Raw genomic sequence first — 19,271 nt, forward strand, 5'->3', positions numbered from 1 at the left:
AAAGAGAGAGAGAGAGACAACATGAGTGGGGGAGGGGCAGAGGAAGGAGAGAGAATCCCAAGCAGGCTCCACACTGTTAGTACAGAGCCCAGCGCAGGGCTTGAACTCACAAAACCATGAGACCATGACCTGAACTGAAACCAAGAGTCAGATGCTTAACTGTCTGAGTCACCCAGGCACCCCTAATTTTATCTAATTTTAGTTAATCTTAGTATAAATTTAAATAGCCTCATGTGGATAGTGGTTACCATACTGGCCAATGTTGCAAACTCCTAATGACCCATATAAATCGGGGAAGGTATCTTATTCTAGTATTCAGAAACAACCAATACCAATTTTCCCAGATGCCCCACTTTCCCCCCTTGGTTTCCTTAAAAGGGAGAGCTCATTATTTTCTATTAGGACTTTATAACCAACAAAATCACTGACTCAAAATACTCATCCCAATTTATTTTTTAAATTAAAAAAATTTTTTTTTTATTTTAGAGAGTAAGCACACACACAAGGGGAGGGGCAGAAAGGGGGAGAGAGGGAATCTCAAGCAGCCTTTAAGCTCAGCACAGAGCTCAACGTGGGATGCCATCCCACAACACTGGGCTCATGACCTGAGCCAAAATCATGAGTCAAAGCTCAACTGACTGAGCCACCCATGTGCCCCTACTTATTTTTAATTGAAGTGTTTTTATTTTATGTACAATGAGTTGCATTAAGGTAGGTATCCTGGGTATCTGCAGTTAAGGGAGGTATCTTGGATGACCCATTCAAGGAAGTTCACTTAATGTAACTTAATGAAGCCTATATCCTTCACGGACTGACGGAAATACTGGCAGCACATACTGAGAGTGCATTTCTGGGTCAGACCCTGCTGGTTCCAAAAATGCAGCAAGAATGAGACCCCTGGCCAAATTTCCTCAGATGGCTCCAGTACAGCTGTTGGTGACCCATTTTGCTCTATCAGATGCAATGAGGCAAAAGGCCACAGCAATCTTTAATACTCCTCCAAGAGGCAGAGATTCTAGATTTATAGTACACAGTTCCAATCCATTCATCCAAAATGGTTTACTTATTAAATTCTTAAATATAATTACTATGTACAAAATAGGATAACTTATCCCCGTACAATCACAACACTTAAACAGAATTGTTCTAAGCATTTTATGTATATTAGTTTATTTAAACCTGGTAACTCTTTGAGGAAGGTATTATCCCAAGTTTATAGCTGAAGAATAGTTTAAATGTCAACTGCTAATAGAATTTTAAAGACAGTATTTAACAGAACTTTAAAGAATTGGGCAGTAGAGGTAAGAGGATTTAAAAATGAACAAAAATCCTTGTATTGCACCTTCAAAATCATTAAGAGTCTAAATAAGTGTTTTAATACCAAGTCCCAAAACAAACAGTTCCTGATAGGAGTATCTCCAACCTTTAGGATGAATAGTAAGAGTTTTAGACCACTTAATCCCCAATTCTGTACTGAATACTCAGGAATCATTCCCCCCCCCCCCAATCATCTTTAATCCATTCCTTTTTCATCCAGGAAATGAACAACTCTTTAAAAACGTATCAAGTGAAAAAGGCCTAAATATCCCCCTAAAAGTGCAATGGTTAAGTAAATCATAAAAAGGAATACTATCTATTGGGAGGAAAGCAAGTTTCAGAACAGCATTGTGTATATATATGTCCTTATATGTAGAGTATCCAGAATGATACAAAAATAACTATCTGAAAAATTAGATGAAAGGAGATAAGAAGGGAATTGAACTTTTTTTCCCTACTGAAATACAAATGTAATTTTCAAAGACAAAATATTAGGCCAACAAAATTTTGCATATTCCAATTTTGCATATTCTCTATACAAAATCCCTTTTGATGGAGACCATTCACCTCACTTACTGAACAGAAAAGAGTTAACATAGAAGGCCTGCGACTGCTATCCTTAGAAAGACATGCCAGGTTGGCCCATGGCTAGTGTGAGAACCTAGATTTGGGGAAAACTAATCCCCATTCCAAGAGCTAATAAGAGTGGCTCACTGTGACTAAACTGTACCAAAAAATGTGGTTCATGTTTAACACCTACCTTCCCTCCAGGAACCTGGAATTTTAATGGGTGACAGGCAGAAGGTGCCTATAACAATCCTAGGCACTGTGTCTCTAAGGAGCTTCGCTGCTGGGCAACATTTTGCACATATGTGTTGTCACAATTCCTTGTTGAAGGAATTAAGTGTGTCTGATGTGACTCTACTGGGAAAGGCACTGGGAGAGGTTCAGCTTGGAAGCAGGAGTCCAGTTTCCTCAGACTTCACCTCATATGCCTTTTCCCTTTGCTGATTATGCTTTGTATCCTTTTGCTGTAATAAATCACGGTCCTAAATACAATCCCCACACACTAACCCTGATAGTGGCCAAAATGAAATGTCTTCTGGAGGTAACTAAGACCCATTTTGTGGCTTTCTTCTCTTCTATGTATAGAACCCATCTCAGACTTCTAGATTTTATCATAAAGATGATCCTAGAAGCTACATGAATTGGTTTAAGTATATTTTAGGGAATAAGGGAGTAGGAGAGACCAGGTAGATGCTTACCAAATCTATTTCCTCTCCCTGGCTAAACAGCTAGACTACATTTCTCAGCCTCTCTTCCATAGGTGTGGCCAAGATTCTAAGTTCTAGCCAATAAAACGCAGGCCAAAAATGATACCAGCCACTTCTGGACCTTGTCCATAAAACCTCATACTCATGACCCTCTGGTTTTATCACCATCTGCCAGCTAAACAAAGAGGACTCCCTCTAGAGAAAAACAATGCCACAAGATGGAAGGAGCCTGGGTTCCTGAATTACCACACAGAAGGCAACCTAATGAACACTCAATGAAAGTTATCTGAGGAAAGTTATCGGAGTATAAATGTCTACTCTGTTAAGCCACTGATATCTTGGGGTTGTTTATTACGTTAACCTGCTTTGCATACTAACAGCATGAGCTGGTAAACATTTTTAGAAGCTACTCTTGACAATGCAAAATACTGAGAAAGAGGAGGTCACAAGGAAATTTGATAAGAGGGAGGGGCGCCTAGGTGGCTCAGTTGGTTAAGCATCCGACTCTTGATTTCAGCTCGGGCCATGATCTCACAGCTTCAGTTCGAGCCGCGCATCGAGCTGTCTGCTGTCAGCACAGTGCCTGCTTCAGATCCTCTGTTCCCCACCCCCTACCCCTGCCCTGCTCAAGCACACGTTCTCTCATCTCTCAAAAATAAACAACAAAAGATTATAGGGAAAGCAAAGTGAATGCATTCAAGAGAGAACTGCAAGGACTCTCTGAAACTGTGAATAAGCAAGACAAGTGAAGGAAAAGGAGCAAATATATTTCCACTAAGCACCTGGATTCCACTTACTCCTGACATGAAACAACTAAGAGAATACATGGCAAGAAAGAAAATGAAGAATTTGGACAGGACTATGAATTATAGCCTGCAACATAGCAAGGGTGAGCTACAAATAATAGATCTGGGAGTCATCAACATATAAAAAAAAAAAAAAAAGACAGGATAGAACTACAGAATGAAAATAAGAGCGTCTAGAGAGAATCCTAAGGAAGCTTAGTATTTCAGGGTGGATAAAGAGGAACTCAAGAAAGGAAATGAAGAGTAGCCTGAGAAGTGGAAAAAACTTAGAATGCATAATATCAGAAACCAAGCAAAGTCCTCTACTTAGTGGTAATAAGTAAAACCTACAAACAGCATCCCTAAAGAGAGCCTTAAGGATGAACCTTCACCAAATGTCCATTGTGGCAGACAGCCTCTAAAACAACCCCAACAATCCCTAAAATGTCTATCCTTATGTAATCCCCTCCCCTTATGAGTGGGATGGACCTTAAGTGTAGCTTCAAAAGAAGGAAATCGTCATTTCCAAGTGTACGTTACAAAAAAGACTTTGTCTTGTTTACCTCTCTCTGAGCCTATGCTCTAAACAAGCTGCCATGCTGTGAGTATGGAAAAGACATATGTGGCAAGCAACTGATGTCTCCAAACCAACAGCAAGAATTTGAAGCCAGACAAATGCCACGTGAGTGAGCTTGTAAGATCTCTCCACCCTTCAGCCTTGAGATGACTGCAGCCTGTTAATACTTGCATTGGAACTCTGTGAAAGACACTGAGCCAGAAGCACCTAGCCAAGCTGTGCCTTAGAAATAAAGAACAAGAAAGGTTAAATAGCTAAATTCAGAGGTATTTTGTCATGCAGTAATTGATAACTAATATACCTATAGTCTGCAGAAATCATGGGGGGGAAAGATTTTTTTTTTAGGTTTATTTATTTTGAGAGAGATAGAGCACATGGGGAGGGGCAGAGAGAGAGGGAGAAAGAGAATCCCAAGCAAGCTCTGCACTGTCAGCACAGAGCCAGACGCGAGGCTCAATCCCACGGGATATGAGCTGAAATCAAGAGTTGGACCAACTGAACCAACTGAGCCACCCAGGTGCCCCCATGGGGAAAAGATTTTAAAAGGTATAGCTGGTTGGGGCGCCTGGGTGGCGCAGTCGGTTAAGCGTCCGACTTCAGCCAGGTCACGATCTCGCGGTCCGTGAGTTCGAGCCCCGCGTCAGGCTCTGGGCTGATGGCTTGGAGCCTGGAGCCTGTTTCCGATTCTGTGTCTCCCTCTCTCTCTGCCCCTCCCCCGTTCATGCTCTGCCTCTCTCTGTCCCAAAAATTTTTTTTTAAAATAAATAAATAAATAAATAAATAAAAGGTATAGCTGGCAGTATACCAAAACTATATAGAAATTATAAATTATCAGAAATAGCAACTAACTGATCATTGATAACCTTCAAGGGGAAAGTTAGTGACTACCAGAAGGTAGGCCAAGATGCCTCCATAAAGTGGACAATGCATCAGGTAATAAGACCAGGGTCTACTTCAAGCCCCAGCCCCTCCAAAACCTCCCAAGCCACTTCAGATCATCTACAGGCTAATCTACCTTCTCTCCCCTTCAATATGTATGATGCACTATAAAATTAGGGGCACATGGGTGGCTCAATCAGTTAAGCGTCCGACTCTGGCTCAGGTCATGATCTCACGGTTTGTGGGTTCGAGCCCCGCATCAGGCTCTGTGCTGACAGCTCCAAGCCTGCAGCCTGCTTTGGATTCTGTGTGTCCCTCTCCCTCAGCCCCTCCCCTTCCTATGCTCTCTTTCTCTCTCTAAAATAAACATTAAAATTTTTTAATTTAATCAAACTGTTCACTATTGTTTCATGTGTATTATCATTTATATCAGGCTCCTGTAGACATGCCTTGGGTTTTATTCCATAGCTCTTCCTCACCATCACTCCCAACCAATCAGCTTTGAGGGCACTGAAAACATTCCAGAACTCTGAAAAACACAAGACCAATATTAATTTCTAGGACCCTAAAATATAATTTGACTAGGCCTAACAAAAAGGAAAATGTAGCCCAAGTTTGACAAAGTTCTTCCACCTTCATCACCCATGAAATGGAGATAATTTTCCACAATCTCATTTCACGTTGGTTTGTCTTTAACTGTAGAAGCATCTTTACATTATGTATCACTAAAAAAGTTTACTTGATAGTATTTTTTTTAGGACAAGATGCATCCCAATTTCAGACATGTTAAAATGTTGAAAATTTGTTTTATAATCAGTGAAATCTGTTATTCCTTCTCTTTACGCAGTCTTCTCATATGTGCCACTGTGAAATTAAAGTAACTTGTGATTTACACCAATAATAATTGGCTCTAAATTAAATAAAATAATCCTGACAACAAATCTGAACCTCAAGAGGGTATTTACTGGAATAAACTAGAAAGCAATGTAATCTCCAAAAGTTTTTGTTTTCTTTTTAATTTTTATATTGGGGCGGGGGGAGGCAGGGGAGAGGGGCAGAGAGAGAATGAATCTCAAACAGGCTCCTCACTCAATACAGAGGCCAAAGCAGGGCTCAATCCCAGGACCCTGGGATCATGACCCGAACTGAAACCAGCCAACATTCAACCGACTGAACCAGCCAAGCTAAAACATTCTGAAATGCTTATTTTTTTTTAACATTTATTTATTTCTGAGAGACAGAGAGACAGAGAGTGATTATGGGAGGGGCAGAGAGAGAGGGAGACACAGAATCCGAAACAGGCTCCAGGCTCCGAGCTGTCAGCAGAGCCCGACGCAGGGCTCGAACCCACAGACCGCGAGATCATGACCTGAGCTGAAGTCGGCCGTTCAACCAACTGAGCCACCCAGGCGCCCCTTAAAATGCTTGAGTGGGAGAGCCACTAGCACACAATGAGAATGAGAGATGAAATAAACATCACACAAAGGACAGCACCACCAACAAAGAATTATCCTGCCCAAACATCAACAGTGCCCTTGCTGAGAAAATGGCTTTTGCATCCACTTTCCATAAGGTGAGCCCTAGATGTGAACACCTCAGGTAAGGCTTTCCACAAAGTTAACACAAAGCAAAGCACAACTTAAATTCATCAGATGATAAGAAATAGTGTATCGTTTTCGTGAAGTGGCTACCACAACTTATCAGAGAAACAGTTTATGCACTATATGCACTAACTCAGCCAACTATTTGTTGAGTACTGACTATGTGTCAGGTATTTAAGATACATCCGTGAAGAGACATACACATATGCCTGCATTCCCACTGGAGGTGAGAAATAGTAATCATTAGAAATTATAAAACATGTTAGGAGATGCTAAGTACTATAGAAAAAGAAAAAACATCAGGGTAAAAGTGAGCCAGAGGACAGGAGGGATGCAATTTAAGTTTTCTGACGGTGGTCAGAGTGAGCCTTATTGAGAAAGAAGTCTTTGAGCAGACTTAAAAGGAGCTGAGGGGTTCAGCCATGCACATATCTGAGAGAATGTTCCAGGCAGAAGGATCAATCAGTTGGTGCACAGGCTTCCTAAGAGACTGCGTGGCATCTGTAAGACAAAGCAAGGAGGTCAAGTGTAGTTGAAGGAAACCAACTGGGGGGACAGGGGTGATAAGTTAGGGGGAAATGGAGAATACATGAGTAGGTATAGAGCAGAGTTAAATTCTATAGGTAATTAAAGGACTCTGGCTTTTATGAAAGACAAATGGAGAATCAACGGATGGTCCTGAACAGGACAACATGACATGACTTTTAAAATAGAAACTCTAGATGATGAACTGAGAAGCAAGGATAGAAGCGAGGTAGATAATAATAGCACATTAAGAGACAATTAGTCACTGAAACTCAACACAGAAGAATTCTACAAAGCTATATACAAATATGCCAAAACTAAGTATATCAAGATATCATACCAATGTTTTGTGGTTGCCAGAGAACTTGAGGGCTTACTGATAGAGGAGTGACTAAATACTTTCATGTAATTTCTACATTTTACATTTAGATACACGATCTCAACTTCTGTAATCTTTGGCATATTTGTCTGTTTGAAAAGGGAAGGGGAAAATTCTTTTTTAAGATTTTTTTTTTAAACGTTTATTTATTTTTGAGAGCGTGAGTGGGGGAGGCGCAGAGAGGGAGACACAGAATTTGAAGTAGGCTCCAGGCTCTGAGCTGTCAGCACAGAGCCTGACATGGGGCTCGAACTCACAAACATTGAGATCACGACCTGAGCTGAAGTCCGCCGCTTAACCAACTGAGCCACTCAGGTGCCCCTCTTTTTTAAGATTTTAAGTTATCTCTACACCCAACATGGTGCTTGAACCTACAACCTTGAGAGACCAAGAGTCACACATTCCTCCAACTGAGCCAGCCAGGGACCCGTTTTTTGTTAACATTACTTTTCTATTTCTTTATATACAGATGATAGATTTTTCTTTTTAAGTAATCTCTACACCCAACGTGGGGCTTGAACTCATGACCCCAAGATCAAGGGTCACAGGCTCTACCAACTGAGCCAGCCATCTGCTTTAGGAAAGGGGAATATTCTTAACAGTGGGCATATACATGGTAGACTTAACTCTCCATTACCCAAACTAAAGAGTAAAAACCAAGTGTAAATAATCCAATCATGAACATCCCAAAATTATGTATTACTGAGGTCAAAAAAGCCTAGTAGAAAACTTGTTTTCTAGAACCCAGCTGACAAGGGATAAGGAAATATCCAAAGGCATAATGGTCAACAAATAGTAAATAGGTATGAAATAATAACAAATGGGACATGAGCTAACTTGCTTCCTAACCATGCCACTTTACACAAGCAATTTTTACTCAATTCAATAGAATCTTAAAGATGTTAAAGAACATTTAACAGCCTCTTGTGGATATTTTCAGAATTTTACAAAACTTAATCCAATCCATACATCAGCATAGTTTGAAATACTGTTAGTGTTAGCAAATAAATCTTTTTTTTTTTTTTTTTTTAAGTAAGCTCTTCACCCAATGTAGGGCTTGAACTCATGATCCCGAGACCAAGAGACCCATGCTCTACAGACTGAGCCAGCCAGGCACCCCCAATAAATCCCTATTTTTAAAAAACTGAGAAAGTGGAGAACTAGAAAAGTATGCCTACTCCAAAGTCAGAAAGGAATCAAGTTTTTGACTTGGAATCAACTAAATATTCAGAAGCATCTTCCCAGAAGTAACTGCAAAACTATAAAGCAATATAGTGTATAATATACTCAATTACTAAAAGATAACTGAGAATCCTTCATGGAGCTACTTTAAAAATGTAACTACACCAAGAGAACATATTTGTTCTAACAAATACACATATTTGTTAGAATTCAATTTACAGTGCTGAAGAACATTGTAAAACCTCAGTCCTTCCCCATCCTTCAGAGGTCTTAACAGAAGTGCAAGTTAATTTACACTGAGGTTAAATATTAATCACACAATAACTGCAACAGAAAAGACCACCTGTTTGTCACACTACAGTTTTCTATTTTTACACTGAAGAGAAGAAAAACTCAAATCCTGTGTCTCATCCTCCAAAAACTTGCTGGGGAAAAAAATCTGTATTTGCTTTAATCACAACTAAGAAAATCTCATCCAAATACACACTGGTGGTATCTCACAATATATGTGTATCAAGTCATTACACTCTACATATAAAACCTATACACTCTACCTATAAAACTTACATGATTGTGGGAATGCAAGCTGGTGCAGCCACTCTGGAAAACAGTATGGAGGTTCCTCAAAAACCTAACAATAGAACTACCCTACGACCCAGCAACTGCACTACTAGGTATTTATCCAAAAGATATAGGTGTACTGTTTCGAAGGGACACATGCACCCCCATGTTTATAGCAGCACTATCCACAATAGCCAAAGTATGGAAAGAGCCCAAATGCCCATTGATGGATGAATGGATAAAGAAGGTGTGGTATATACATACAATGGAGTATTACTCAGCAATAAAAAAGAATGAAATCTTGCCATTTGCAACTACGTGGATGGAACTGGAGGGTATTATGCTAAGTGAAATGAGTCAGAGAAAGACAAAAATCCTATGACTTCACTCACATGAGGGCTTTAAGAGACAAAACAGGTGAACATAAGGGAAGGGAAACAAAAGTAATATAAAAACAGGGAGGGGGACAAAACAAGAGACTCACAAATATGGAGAACAAAATGAGGGTTACTGGAGGGGTTGTGGGAGGGGGGGATGGGCTAAATGGGAAGAGGCACTAAGGAATCCACTCCTGAAATCATTGTTGCACTGTATGCTAATTTGGATGTAAATTTTAAAAAATAAAATTAAAAAAAAATAAAATTAAAAAAAAAATAAAAGGGGCACCTGGGTGGTTTAACTGGTTACGGTCTGACTTCAGCTCAGGTCATATCTCACGGTTCGTGGGTTCGAGCCCCGCGTCGGGCTCTGTGCTGACAGCTCTGAGCCTGGAGCCTGCTTCAGATTCTGTGTCTCCCTCTCTCTCTGCTCCTCCCACACTCATGCGCTCGCGCTCTCTCTCTCTCTCTCTCTCTCTCTCTCTCTCTCTCTCAAAAATAAACATTTAAAACAATTTTTTTATAAAAATAAAAATATTAAATAAATTTAAGAAAACACTATTGTGTGTCAATCAGGTCAATAAAATGGGGGGAAATCACATATTAGGAGTAAAGGAAAATTTTCCCTTGATAATTAATTACCTAAGAAACAGTTTAATTCTATAGAATTAGTATTTTTTTTTTTAAGTTTATCTATTGTGAGAGAGAGAGCATGCGCACGCACACACAAGCAGAGGGAAGGGAGAGAGTAAGGATGAGAATCCCAAGCTAGCTCTCTGCTGTCAGCACAGAGACCAATGTGGGCCTCAAACTTACCCATGAGATCATGACCTTAGCAGAAACCAAGAGTCGGATGCCTAACCAACTGAGCCACCCCAGGAGCTCCTGATTCTACAGAGTTATTATTAATAGACATAGTGTGATGTGCTAAACTCCAATCCACTCAATGAAAGTGAAACCCTGAACTACCAATCAACCTGCAGAGATTTTAACTGTAAGATGACAAACATTCTCTCAAAAAAACAAATGGCTGACCACATAGATGATGCTCACTTTTTTGATGAATAAGTTCACAGGCCTTTCTTTTCCTTGTACTGAATTCAAGCCGAGTGTGAAAATACAAAATGAACACTAGGGTAGAGTAGAAAAACCTGGTCTGACCTTAAACTAAGTCACCTTACTTTCCTCAGCTTCAATTTCCTAAAGGATGATACCTTAATTCTGTATGACCAGCTTTCCAAGTTTAACCATCTAAAAGATGTCAACAGGATTATAAGTATACAGTCCAAAAAAAAATCCTCTATAAATCTTCCCAAGTGTAACAAATGAAACATTTTTCAATTACAATTCAGGGCAATTACATGTTTTTGTGAGAAAGCAGAGATTCCTTACCCACTATAAAATGAGGCAGAAAAACTTATTACAAAGCAAAACAGTGTATGCCACAGGTAAGTGAAACTGGCCAAAAGGTATAGAAGAAATCAATTTTGCTTAGGAAAATCACAGGAAAGATTTATAGACAGTATACTTATGTCTGAACTGAAATGATGGATGTTTCGGTAGATACAAACAATGAGATTCCAGATAAAAGGGGCAAAGATGCATTCAGGAACCACTGTGTAACAGTCTTTTGACTATAGCATAAGACAGTAATAGGATGCCACAGGTAGGGAGGGATCAACAGTTACACAGCTCTAGGCCAAGGGATCTGAAGGACTTTGAGCAGAGGATGGCTATTTTCAAACCAATGATTTAGGAGGCAATTTGGGTGTAAGAATTAACAATATTCCTGGAATCATTTACACCCAGAATGTACTTACATACTACTTATGTAATAAAAATAAATAAATAATAAACAAACCATAGGGCAAAAATAGTGGAGATTAGTTAGAAAGCTAGTGCAAAAAAGACAAAAGGGGATGATGTCTGGCTGGCTCAGTTGCTAGAGCATGGGACTCTTGATTTCGGGGTCATGAGTTCAAGCCCTATGTTGGGGGTAGAGAAGAGAGACAGAGAGACAGAGAGAGAGAGAGAGAGAGAGAGAAAAGGTCTGAAACAAAGGGATAACTATTCTTATGATTAGTGTACATAAAAACTTTAAACATTACATTTCAAAATCATGAGCTATAACTCCAAGGTGACAAACTTTGAAACTAATTACCTGAAAGGGAAAATGCTGAGCTCTTGATGAGGATTAAGAACAGTAAGATGATGTCTTTCGAAACATAACTTCATTCCTTTTTATATTTTACGTAATTAGTTCAACAACACATTCATTACACACAAAAAAACCTCTCTTGAAAACTGTTTAACACCGCATTCAACATACTAGGAATTTCCTCCTGACAACTGTTAACAACATTAACCAAGACATTTTATCCTGGAGGTTTATGCAGAGCTTTCCAGCATTAAAGACAAAATGCATTTCTTAAACCTATACTCTACACTTCCAAAGGCTGCATTTCCTTCAAATCTCAGCACAGGGTTTCAGATTAAGTCTACACTTCTAATTACTGACTTTTCAAACAGTGCTTTTCAGTGAACTGGTTTTATTTGCTTTGCTACATCCTTACAAATGTATGAGTGAAATGTACATTAAAATAGTGTGTATATAGAGAGTGCTAAAGGTTTTGAGCCCATTTTAGCTTTGAAACATGCTTCCCAAAAATTGTGAGCAAAGAGAAAAGGAACTGTAGGATTTTTCTATATATAAGGTCTTAAAATAAGACTCAGTGGGATACCATTTTGAAAGGTCCCAGCAGGAAGCTCAGTTTGGTCACAGGGCCATTTAAGAAGTGCTTCAGCTAATATCTTTAAATGACTTGAAAGTTAGTTTTGTACTTTAATAAAGTATACCAAGTTCATAAAATATAGCATTTCAAAATGGCAATTATTTTTGTTCATTTGAGAGGCAGAAACATCTTACCAAAAATTAGTGTCTTAAACAATGTGTGAGCATTCAATTAAAATTATTATGGACAAATTACCTTCCACAGCATTGAGTACCAAAGATTTCTTACCTCATGGAATGAAATAAAAATTCAAGTTCATCAATTCAGGCTGGTTAAAAAGAAAGCTTTTCATAAGTAAGTCAGAATCTAACCAAAAACCTACTTGGAAAACCCAACATGCAAGGATGAATATGAGATTAGTCTTCACGCATGTCTTGAAGAGACAGTAAGCATCTCGTCTCCTGTCCTCACACAGTAGTTTGGTTTTTAAATGACACAACCCAAAGTTCAAGGGATGCCACAGCACTTAGCCTGACAAGAGTCCATGGTGACGGGACCGGGATTTAAACGCCCAATATAAAGTTAGAGACTAGAGAGAAAAAACTAAGCTAGAAACTAATCCAGCTGAGTTAGGAACCAAGAGCATTTCAGTTCAGTTCCTCCGTGATGCCACAAAACCCTGCCTTAAGACTTCTAAGGTTACAATCTTAGGCAAAAAACGGAAATGCTTTCAGTGATGAATGGTCAAGTCTTTGTGCCTTGATTCCGATGAAGGACTTGGGACCCACACTTGTTGAAAAGGGACCAACCGTCTCAACTCTCAACAAGTTTTATCAACGTGCTTCCATTTCAGTAAAAGTACAACTAGATGCCTAAAACTTTATGTATCATCAGCTCATTTTCTACTTAGACAAGGTAACGATTTGCTGTGTCCTAAAACAAGATTATTTAAACTGTTACCGTATATTTTATTAATAGTTAAAACACTATGCTGTCAATCTGTGGAAAGGTAGGAATGTCAACCTGAGTCACAGATTTACTAACAGATTACTGAAGATCTCTACAAAAACAGGTTTGTTCTTAATCTGTTTGACCTGCTTTCTAATTTTTTACTTGTCCTCTCACTTTTTTCATCTAAGTATCCCTGTTCCTACCAAACGGATCATCACGAGAGCATTGTTCAGAATCCCCGTCAAAGTACGCAATTATTGGCTGTTAAAATCAATCTCCCAAGGCAATAGAATTACACAGAAATAAGGAGAGAAACTAAGGATCGTTATGCAGCTTACAGTAAGAAAACAGGCTTTTTTATTGGAGTCCTAAGAAATGTGACGTTAGATTGGGTGGCTTGAGGGGAAAAGTTTACTTCTCAAAGTTTATTTTAAACGCAGCATTTGCAAATCCACTATCAGGCATCTCCTTTTTGTAAAGTACAAATCTTACTCCTGGCGGGGGGTAATTATCTGTGTGAGGCCAGGTGGGTGAATTCTGCAGCGGGACTGGTAACGAGTAACTGAGTAAGTATTTCGTGTGCGGCCTTAAGCAACCTCTACAAAACCTGGAGGAAGGCAATCCCTCCCCAGCCGCGAGGCCTCCAAGCGGTCGGCTCACTAGGGGGGCACTTCCCACGGGAGAGCAGAAGCCGCCACTACAGCACAGACAGCGGCCCAAGTGAAGGAGGGCCGACTTCGGAGAAAGTCGGAGCGCCCCAGCGCGCGAGTGGAACAAAACCTGTGGCGAGAAGTAATGAGGAAGTGCTCGCTCCCGCCTGCCCCTCCCACCGGCGGACACCCGAAACACCAGGGGTTTGACAACGTGCCGGGGGCACCGGGAGTGGGACTGCCAGCTCCGGGTCGACCAGAAAGAAGCAGGAGCCTACCAACTACTCCAAACACGGACCCTCGCCTCTGGAACTAGGCCTCGGGGGCCGAAGCCCACCGCACCCGTCCGGAAGCCCCGAGAGAAAGGGGCAGTTGAGGAGCTCGCGGGGGCTGAGGAGGGTGCAGCCCGCGCGAAGCGAGGCCCAGCCGTCCGAATTGCCGCCACCGCCGCCCTCCAGAGCCTCCAGGCCCGGGCCGGGGACCACCCCGGGTCTCACCCGGCGCTCTGCCCTGCGCTCCGGGAAGCCTTCAGCCCCGGCCTTTTCTCTTCAGAGCCCAAAGAGTACGCGAGTCGTGGGAAGAGCCCGCCCTCTCCCGCCTCGCCACTTCCCCGTCCCGACTGCCCCTCACTCCGCGGAGCTCCGGGAAACGCTCCCAATGGCCCCTGGACCACCCCGTTCCTTCGCCCACCGGCACTCGCGGTCCGTAGCTGACACTGCCAGCCGGCCCCAGCCCCCTGACCCCGGCCCACCTCACCTCAGGCGGCTCCGGCAGCGCTGGACACAGGAAACTCCTGAGTCCCCGACTCCGGCGCTCCTCGACCCCCTCTTCGGTTAACTCCGCTTGTTTCTCTACAAAATGGCGCCGGAGGTCGCGCGCTCACGTCGCGGCCTTTCCCCTCCCCGTTCCCATTTCATCATTCGCTGCCCGCCCGAGGAGGGATGGACCCAGCACCAGCCAATGATCGTACCCAGCCCGTGGCTCCCGCCCAATCACCGTGAGGTGCCCGCGGATTTAAACCAATCACACACTATCACTTGCAGAAGTCAAGGAAGAAACCAGGCTCCTGCTAGCAACTACCAATCCGGACTCCTACTTCGCGGGTTTTGGCCAATTGCCGCTCACCCGTCCCTGGGGACTGGAGTCGGCGCTCTCGCGCCTGCGCTCGAGAGGAAGACCAATGGAGAGACGCAGATAACTTCGATTTGGGGCTTCATGGACTTCCCACCTGCCCTCGAGGTCTTCCACCAATAAGGGCCTGGGATTGCCTCCGAGAAACAATAAATAAGGGAGGGGGCCCACAAACCCTCACCTCCCTGCGCGGGAACTACTTTGAGTTACGGTAAAGCACTTTCCCCCACTCTCCGTTCTCTTTCCAAGTGTCAAGTCCGGTACGCTGCGGGGCGACGTTCCCCTCCCCTCGCGTTCCTTTGGCTGAGAACGCCAACTAGCAAGAAACAAGCCAGACTGTAACGAGTGATGGCGCTTTGCTTTCTGGGATATGTAGTCGTCCCTCATCCGCGCGTCCCATTCCTGTCGCAAAAGTATCGCGTCTTTTTCAGTCACTGACTGCGTCCCAAGAGAGCAGTGTGTGCTGGAGAATGTAGTCTCCTATTTGGTCCTAATTTGCTTCACTTTCATCAGAACTTTGTCTTCTATGTAGTTCTGCCTATTGAAGAAGAGATCTCTTACAGAGACATAGGAAGCTAAGGTTCTCTTTTTAGCTTATTCCCTGTAATGGGTATCAGAAAGGATACCTATCAGAAAGGCTCTCCGGAGAAAAAGCATAGAAACCTATATTTTGCTGCGATTTATCTATAGCAGACTATAAGACTTTATAGTCACCTATTCCCAGACAAAAGTAGGAGGACCGGGAAGGAAGTGTTGACTGGTTGGTTTTCGCTACCTTTGGAAAAAATACCTATCCTCATCACTCCCTCCTAGGCTAGACTCAGTAGCTTGTCTCCTAGCCATCTGTTTTCATACTACCCTTTGTGTCTAAAAATACCTTTTTTAAAATCGTGATAAAAAACACTTCACATAAAATTTATCATCTTAACCATTTTTTTAATGTTCTGTACAGTAGTGTTAAATATATGCCCATTGTCATACAACTGATCTCTAGAACTTTTTCATTTTGTAAAACTGAAATTGTATACCAGTTGAACAACTCCCAATTTCCTCCCTCCAGTCCCTGACAACCACCATTGTACTTTCTAAGAGTTTGAATACTTTAGATATCTTTTATAGGTGGAATCATGCAGTATTTGTCTTTTTGTGATTGGTTTCTTTCACTTAACATAATGTCCTAAAAATACTTTTTGACATCTGCCATTCCTTGGTTGGAGGCCAACTCTTTTACCAAACATTTATTCATTGTCTTATGTTTTCAAGCAACTGTATGAAATCCAGGAACCCCACATGAAGCTAGGGCAAGGGCTGTTTCAGTCTCGTTTATTGCTGTATTCCCAGCACCTAGCACAGTACCTAGCACATGGTAGACACACAAACAAATGAATGCTGAAAAATCAGGAGACAGAGAAATAGACTTATAACATCATAATCTTAGTGGTAAAAGACCCCTCAAACATATCAAGGATGAGGAATAAATCTTTGTATACAGCGTTGCTGTATAAAATTGCTAAAACATCTGTGGATAGCATTTTAGCCAAGTTTATCAAAATTGAAAGCGCATAAGCCCACTGACCCAGTAATTCCATGTCTAGGAATTTATTCCACAGGTGAACATTGCAAATTTGTATAGATATGAGTGTATAAAAATTCACTGACACATTGTTTATGGGGCCTCTCAAAATTGGAAACAATAGAGAACGGGTTAAATAAATGTATGCTACATTCATACAATGGAATACTATTTAGTTTTTGAAAAGAATGAGGCAAATCTATATGTACTTCAATGAAATGATTCCAAGCTTTACTGTTTTTTTTTTTAATTTTTTTTAATGTTTATTTTTTAGAGAAAGAGCATGAGTGGGGCAGGGGCAGGGAAAGAGTGAGACACAGAATCAAAAGCAGGCTCTAAGCTATCAGCACAGAGCCTAATGTGGGGGTCGAACTCATGATCCGAAGATCATCACCTGAGCCGAAGTCAGATGCTCAACGAGCTGAGCCACCAGGAGCCCCTCAAGATTTACTGTTAAATTTAAAAAGGTGTACAATAGAAAAAACAATAGCATAATCATTACGTTACCATCTGTGTAGGAAAAAAATAACTGTCTATATTTACATATAACTGAATGCATAAAAGGCTTGGAGCTGCATCTGGGTGGCTCAGTCGGTTGAGCATCTGACTCTTGATACCTGCTCAGGTCATGATCTCATGGTTCCTAAGATCAAGCCCCACGTTGGATTCCCTCCCTCCTCTCCCTCTCCCCCTCACCCGCTTGGGCTCGCTCTCTCTCTCTCTCTCTCTCAAAATAAATAAATAAACATGGGGGGGGGGCTTGGAAAGATATTCATCCCTACCAAACTGACACTAGTGGTTATCCCTGGGGAGGGAAGTAAAATGAAGAAGGGTAAAGGGAACTTTTGCTTTTTATTCTCTACATCACCACACTATTTGAACTGTTTACAAAGCAGATGTATTCATGTCTTTTTGTATAATTTACATTTTTTCTTTTTTAGAAAAGAGACTGATAGCCATAAAGGTCAACTATCTAAGGTTAACTCTGTAATTCTACAACTAGTTCAGGCCTCAAACATAGATCTCCTAAAATAAGATAAGTTGACAGAAAACTGAGTTGCCTTTCCCCACTTCAGCCTGTCTCTGCCAGAAAAATGACTTGCTACTTAATACCGAGACTGTTCCAGGACATTCTTAAAGCCCACTGCAGTCCCTACCCTGGAAATAACACATCAATACCACTCCTGAGGACCTGACCTGCCTTGAGGACTTAGTCAAGTACCTGCAGGATTCACACAATAGCCTGGAGATCAAAGTCCTTCAACTGTGTGTTGTCAAGAATTCTGGGTGGCTTCCATCCCTACTAGAAGCGGAGAGACCTTATAGAATGTTTACCAACTGTAAAAGGTAAAGGAGATTCACCTGGTGTACTTTTTCATTTTACTGAAAAACATAGTAGGAAATCATGCCCAAACTATTTTACTAGAGACCTTCACAAAAGATTCACTAAATCACTCAGCAATTACGTGTCCTAGGGTTCAAAACGTATTTAGAAACAGAACACTTCAGCCAGCTGTTAATTACTCACCTGGCCTCTTTCCTCAGCCTTCTTCTTCTGATCCTTCACCCCCCAATTAATTGTGCATCCCAAGCTCTGGAAGAATTTTACAAACTCTTTTAATTGTTTCCCAAAATAGCCTAGAGGAGGAAACCTAAGTCTCAGGAAACAAAAGCCTTACTGAATTGGGTTGCAATCAGTTGAGGCAAATGTACCTAGAAGACAAAGGACTTTGAGACTTTCAGATCTGTGGGGCACCTGGGTGGTTCAGTCAGTTAAGTGGCAGGTCATGATCTCAGTTTCTTGAGTTCTCGTGAGTTCCAGCCTCACATCGGGCTCTGTGCTGACATCTCAGAGCCTGGAGCCTGCCTCAGATTCTGTGTCTCCCTCTCTCTCTGCCCCTCCCTCGCTCAGGCTGTGTCTCTCTCTGTCTCTAAAAATAAAAAAAGGTTAAAAAAAAAAAAAGATCTGTGCAAACTATATATGTTTAGGTGCTTGGAAGAAGGGTGAACAACAACAACAAAAAAGCAAGCAGAAATACAAGACTTACTACTTCACGTTCCCCTTTTTCGGTGCCATTTATCAGATGGTTCAGTAAATTCAATTTACAGTACTGTTGACTACCTTAGGATTCTCTGTCCTATCCAGAGCAGCTCCCTGACAGCCCAACCCTAAGTTCTGATCTCCTTCCAGCCCATCACCACTGCCTAGCAGCAAAGCTCCTGACTCCCTAAGCACCCATGCTTTGGTATCACTTTGGTGGCTCTACCCTGAGTGCAGTGTGTCCAGGGAAGCACACTGCAAAAAACTCACTGAGAAGTTCTGAAACTCAAGTCCTAAACCAGGCTGTACCCCTAACTTTCTGTGTAACCTTGGGAGGGTCATTCCCTTCCCTGGACCAGTTCTTTCCTTCTTCACTACTCTGAGGATATCGGGCAAGATTACATGGCTCCCCGGTTGTGTACTTTTGACTTCTAAGAAGCCAAGGACCTACTGTGGGGTGCTGGAATTCTTATGTGTGCATAGGTTTCTTTGATCAGCCAATATATTCTAAAAATACAACTTTACATGCTTTATCCCATCCACACCTCAGGACCCTGTGAGGTACAGATTGAGTTATTTACCCCATGTTACAGATCATAAAACCAAGGCTTAGAGAAGCTGAGTCACTCGCTGGAGGTCACATACCTAGTCAATGGCAGAGCAAGTGTTGAAACCCAACCTGTCTGATTTCAGGGCTCATATTCTCAGGCACCATGCTCTTAGTCGTTGTTTGGAA

The 19,271-nt window shown here is 41.7% G+C and overlaps 1 protein-coding gene across 9 annotated transcripts in view; it reads right to left on the reverse strand.

The window, feature by feature from the left end:
* Positions 1-14,681, reverse strand: part of CNOT1 (CCR4-NOT transcription complex subunit 1) — a 105,118-nt gene extending 90,437 nt beyond the window's left edge. For all 9 annotated transcript variants that reach the window (XM_058706522.1, XM_058706517.1, XM_058706519.1 and 6 more), the window contains exon 1: positions 14,547-14,681. The gene's annotated coding sequence lies outside the window, so the exon portion shown is untranslated. The remainder of the gene's footprint in view (positions 1-14,546) is intronic.
* Positions 14,682-19,271: the final 4,590 nt, after the last annotated feature.

The sequence above is a fragment of the Neofelis nebulosa genome, chromosome 17 (genome assembly GCF_028018385.1).
Source record: "Neofelis nebulosa isolate mNeoNeb1 chromosome 17, mNeoNeb1.pri, whole genome shotgun sequence".
Taxonomy (NCBI): Eukaryota; Metazoa; Chordata; class Mammalia; order Carnivora; family Felidae; genus Neofelis; species Neofelis nebulosa.